Source organism: Syngnathus acus, chromosome 9 (genome assembly GCF_901709675.1).
Source record: "Syngnathus acus chromosome 9, fSynAcu1.2, whole genome shotgun sequence".
Taxonomy (NCBI): domain Eukaryota; kingdom Metazoa; phylum Chordata; class Actinopteri; order Syngnathiformes; family Syngnathidae; genus Syngnathus; species Syngnathus acus.
In genome coordinates, this window is record NC_051094.1 from 18,730,511 (window position 1) to 18,736,355 (window position 5,845).

At 39.2% G+C, this 5,845-nt stretch overlaps 1 long non-coding RNA gene across 1 annotated transcript; it reads left to right on the forward strand.

Annotated features, from left to right (window-relative positions):
* Positions 1 to 237: 237 nt before the first annotated feature.
* Positions 238 to 5,539, forward strand: LOC119127570. The gene is made up of 5 exons (XR_005098855.1): positions 238 to 317; positions 637 to 681; positions 866 to 923; positions 1,381 to 1,417; positions 5,379 to 5,539. It is a non-coding gene; the product is annotated as an uncharacterized LOC119127570 (long non-coding RNA).
* The last annotated feature ends 306 nt before the right edge of the window (positions 5,540 to 5,845 follow it).

Genomic DNA, 5,845 nt, shown 5'->3' on the forward strand with positions numbered 1-5,845 from the left:
TTGTAGATTGTCTGACCATGTGGGGGATTGAATTAAATACATTAGATAGTGTACGCCCAAAAAATAGCTCATCAAGTGGATCAGAGTAAAATGAAATATCAACTTGAACGAAGGGCGGTTGGGGACATATTTTACCTCCCCCACTAGGGGGCAGAAACTCAAGTTTTGGCTTAAAAGTAATCGCTTTTATTTCCGGTTCCGGTTCGTCTGGTAATAAAATCCAGGAAAAAGTGCTGAGAGTTGCGAGAGTCGACGTTGCTCCAGAAAAAGAACAATCCATCTTACTTTTCTGTAAGACAAAGAAGGGCTGCATTTAGGTATGTAATAATTTTGAACAGAGCATGCTCTGTATGTTTCAAGAATGTTGTTGCGAGTGGTTTGTTTGTATGTTTGTTGGGGGGTGGTTGGGTAAAGTTAACATCCTCTACTTTTTAAACGTGGTTAAAACTTATTCATGTTACGTTTTTAATGTAAGGCATTTTATGTTGCTTGAAATGTATGAAGTGACCCATATAAACAATTTTTGCGACTAGTTGGAGTGAGCATGTTGTTTTATCATTTGCAGGGTATGGATCACAAATTTGAGATTTTCTGATGGCATGGCAAAGATGTAATTTCCCTTTTTTATCCATGTAGTGATTTGTGACTCCAGATTTAGCTCAAGGAGTGGCACGTGAAAAGGTTGGTTTTTATCTTCTGATGTCATTAAAATGTGCACGTAACTTTGTTTTGCACTCAAGAGGGCTTGGAACTGCAAGGCAAATCACTTCAAAAGTTAAAATTGTGTTGTGTCATGTGATTAACAGCGGTTAATGGGTGATTTGTCAAATCAGACATGTTCTTTTTCCCTTTACCTCTTTTTCAGACTCCAAGCCTGGAGAAAAGAGGAGCATCTGTATTAAAAACTGAACGGACTCCACAAGGTACAGATTGATTTTTGAGTAATTCTTAATTGTAGAAGTAATCACAATTGTCTTGCATTATCTTTGGAAATTGATCTGTTATTGGTGGTTTGAATATACTTATGTATACTTAGCTACCATCGAGCATATGCAAAAAGTGTAATTGCAATCTTAAAAATGGAACTTGCATTCATGACATGTCATTGCCTTGACTTTCAAATGTCAAGTGCAAAATAAAACCCAGGAGGTTTACCCTGTACATTTTCAACATTTGGATAACAACTTGTAGAACAAGCAATTTTATCGGTACTATTTTAAAATAACGTAACTGGATATGTACAACAGCCAAATTAAATTGCACCACATGCAAAGGCACAGACAGAATGCCATAATTTTTTTTTTCAAACAGGGCGAAGTTTATCATTGGAAAATGGTTCATCTGAATCTTGCAGCTAGCACTTTCTTCATTCTTTAACAGCTAAGAAGTGAGTGTGAAACGCCCATCACAGGGAAAAGTAAGAGGGGTTTTTCTTGGTAGGCATTAGTCATTTAAAAAGAGGTCATAGCTGCAGTAATTTAAGTGAGTATTTTATTTCTATTTCTAGTCAAGTCAAGTTTATTTGTATAGCCCTAAATCACAAGCAGTCTCAAAGGGCTTCACATAGACAAAAATTGACAATTATTCTCAAAGCATCCCCTGATCTTAAGCTCCCAAAAGGGCAAGGAAAAACTAAAAAAAAAACTGCCAGGGGAAAATGAAAAACCTTGAGAAGGGACCACAGATGGAAGGATCCCCCTTTCAGGATCATCAGGTTGAAATGGATGCAGAGAGGGCACAATAATACATAATATGAAAATCAATGAAAAAAAGTGGATGTCCAAGTCAGAGCGAAGGGCTGCCGGAGGAGCCCTCAATTGTCCTGGCAGTGTCTTCGAGGAGGTTGAGCTGCAGTTCCCCCATCCTGAATTGGCCCACGAGAATCCAGATAGCCGCTGTCAGCTTGGGGGCCACCTCACCACCTCCCCGGCCGGGGAGAGGGGGGGGAGAAAACAAACTCCAGCCGAATCGGCCACTACAGGTTAGTTAAAGGCCATATCATAGAAATGTGTCTTTAAACGTGTCTTAAATGTTTCTACTGAGGTAGCAGTTCTAATATCCATTGGTAGGGCATTCCAAAGCTCTGGAGCCCGAATAGAAAATGCTCTAGACCCTGCAGACATTTTCTTGGCCCTCGGTGTCGCTAAAAGAGTAGCGTTTTGCGAACGAAGGTTACGAGACGGAACATAAGGAACAACTAGGTCGACGAGATATGAAGGCGCTAAGCCATGCAGTGATTTATAGGTTAATAGAAGAACCTTGAAGTCACATCTTAAATGGACCGGGAGCCAATGTAAGTTGGCTAATATTGGGGTAATGTGATCAGATTTTCTTGCCCGTGAGAGCAGCCTTGCAGCAGCATTTTGTACTAACTGTAGACTTTTGATGCGGGACTTGGGAAGACCAGAGAATAATACATTACAGTAGTCCAGGCGCGATGTGACGAACGCATGTATAATAGTTTCCGCATCACCGGTCGAGAGGATCGGACGAATCTTTGCAATATTACGAAGGTGAAAAAACGCAATTCTGGTTATATTCTTAATGTGCTTTCGAAAGGAGAGCGTTTGGTCAAATATTACCCCGAGATTAGTTACAGTATCGCTCTGAGTGATAGTACGGTTATTTATAGTTATAGTGCAGGGGTGTCCAAACTGCGGCCCGCGGTCCAGTTTTTATTGGCCCGCAGCAAAGAAGAAGTTCTGGGCAGGCTAACGAGTTAGCGGAAAGATGCTAATTCGCGATCGTGCTAACACGCGCAAACGGACCTCTAAAGGAAATTAAACGAACATTTGGGGCAATACTACATTGTCCTAAAGGTTAGACACATGTGATCATTCATTTCTCTTGTTAGGAGACACACTTACATCGCCAATGACTCCTGTACCACTGTAACCGACATATGTACAAGAACGTAAAAAAGGAAGTGGTATCGCCTGAAAACGGCCTTCAAAATAAATCACCCTACCGCAAATCAAAGCATGGCTGAATAACATAAATAACATGGAGAATTCTTAACACAAACTGTAAATATGTTTTTAGAACAACTTTTATTATTATAAAATTTTTTATAACAAGGTAGAAGTGTACATACTGTAAATATGTTCTTAGAACTCTTATTATTATAACAATTTTCTATAACAAGGTACAACACTGTAAATATGTTTTTAGAACTATTATTATTATAATAACTTTAAAAAAAAAAAAGAAGGTACAAGTGTACGCACTGCAATTGTGTGGGCACTCCTTGCCTTCTGCTGGCGTGTGGGCAAGTTTTGTGCCATAATTCCTCAATTTAGAAGTTTTATTTTGACTTTTAATTCTTTTTTTCAATTTGGGAAAAAAATCCGCGATGTAGTGAAACTGCGATAAACAAACCGTAATGTAGCGAGGGATTACTGTACATCACTGAAAATCAAGGCAATTGTGTTTGTCTAATTTGTAAAGAGACGGTTGCCTTGTTTAAGGATTTCAACTTAAAGAGACACTATCAGACTAAACATGCGAACACAAACGACCAGCTAACAGGGAGTGACTGCGCTGATAAAGTGAAGCAGCTCCAAGCTGAACTGGCATCACAACAGCGATTCTTCACACGGGACTGTGAGTCAAAAATAAATATTACTAAAGCAAGCTACGAAGTGGCCATGTTAAGACTGTTGATGTTATGGACCTCTAGACCTGACACAAACTATTATTTTCTGAAAGATAATGTAAATGACAAGAGCAAAATTCACTAGTTTTAAGTTTTAATAATAACAGACAACTTTGCATTACTTATAACTCCCGTTTAAAATGTTCATGAGGCAAAAGTAATTTTAAACTCATGTAAATTTAAGGTATTTCATACAGTTTGTTCAATGTTATCTGACTCTTCAGATATGAATGAAAGGCAGAATTTGTGTTTTTAGAGTTGTTCACATCTGCCTGAGTGACTCATATTTGGTTATTTTGTCATTTGAAAAATAAAGACAATTGTGACAATGAAATTTGTTTTATAACAGTGTGTATTTGCATGACATTTTTGTAGTTAAAAAATGTCCGAAAAAACTATTGGCCCCCGGGCCCCTTCACTTTATCAAATCTGGCCTTCCTTGCAAAAAGTTTGGACACCCCTGTTATAGTGGTTTCCTTAAATAAGTGTTGATAACGAGTTGGACCAATTATCAACATCTCAGTTTTATCTGGGTTAAGACGAAGGAAGTTGAGAGACATCCATTGCTTGATCTCCACAAGGCACACCTCAAGATTGCAACAATCCCGCGGATCTGTCATCGATAACGGCATATATAATTGGGTGTCATCTGCGTAGCATTGAAAACTAATATTATATTTACGTATTATGTCCCCAAGCGGAATCATATAAATATTAAATAGAATTGGTCCGAGTACCGATCCCTGTGGGACACCACACGTAACATTATAGAGCTCCGAGGACGTATTGCCATGGACCACTCGATGCGTCCTGTCTGATAGATAGGAATGGAACCAGCCTAGTGCTGACCCTGAAATACCAACACAACTTTTAAGACGCCCTAATAAAATATCGAAGTCTACAGTGTCGAAGGCAGCACTAAGATTGAGTAGTAACAGTACAGATGAAGTGTTTGAATCCATAGCTATGAGGAGATCGTTAGTCACTTTAGCAAGTGCTGTCTCAGTGGAATGATTAGCTCTAAAACCAGACTGAAAAGAGTCATATCGATTATTGGCGACCATGTAATCAATAAGCTGCTGCGCTACTACTTTTTCAAGAAGTTTTGCTATGAATGGGAGGTTTGAAACTGGCCTATAATTACTGAGACAGTCCGGGTCAAGATTTGGTCGCTTAAGTAACGGTTTAATGATAGCGGTTTTAAAGGCTGTTGGCACTATCCGAGAGGAGACAGACAGATTGATTATATTTAAGACGGCCGGTCCTAAAATTTGAAATAATTCTTTAAGTAGTTTGGCTGGAAGAGGGTCGAGTAAACATGTTGTTTGTTTAGCCGCACTAACCAATTGTGTAAGCCTTTCAAGGGACACGCTTTTAAAATTTGAGAGGGTTATTGCATGATCATCAGCGCTGGTAGACGGCGGTCTCGACTGAGCGATTGGAATGGTATTCTTGATCACGTCCCTAATGGATTCAATCTTTTGAGCAAAAAATTTCATGAACTCGTCAGCTGAGTGGAAGGAACTATCGGGGGTCGGCTGGCGTAGAGTCAGCTTTGCCACTGTATCAAATAGGTGTTTAGGATTGTTTTTATTGAGATTAATAACTTGCGAAAAATACCGAGTTTTTGCTAAGATAAGCGCATCTTTATATTTCAGGAGGCTATCCTGCCATGCCTGATGGAAAACCTCAAGTTTGGTTAAATTTCTCTACATTCTCATAGTTTCTGAAGGTCATCATGGAGCCCCTTCTGGCAATCCATGGGCTGAAGAGCCTCAACTCTCATTCATAATGTGACGCGGAGAGTGGACGGTTGCCCATAATTGATCTGGAGACCTTTGACTTGATGTTCAAGGAAATAAATGACAAACAGGATGCAAGAATGAAAGAATTATTAAGCTTGGAATTGGTTAGTCAAGATTTTGGATGTTGTGATCCCCCCTTCACTCTTACAAATGGAACCTGTAGGGTTCCGTTTGGTTTAATTGCTGTACTGTCAAAGTTACTGACTTTTCAGTAACTTTTTTGCTTGATTTACAAGAAAAAAAGTCCTCAATTCAATTTTGTCTACTCTTAATTCCACTCTTCTGAGACACTGTTCATAATGCCTTGTATACAGATTGCAAAGCAGTCTTGTGTTGGGAGGGGCTGATTTGAAGACCTGCATGTTTCCAAGAACATGGACAGGTA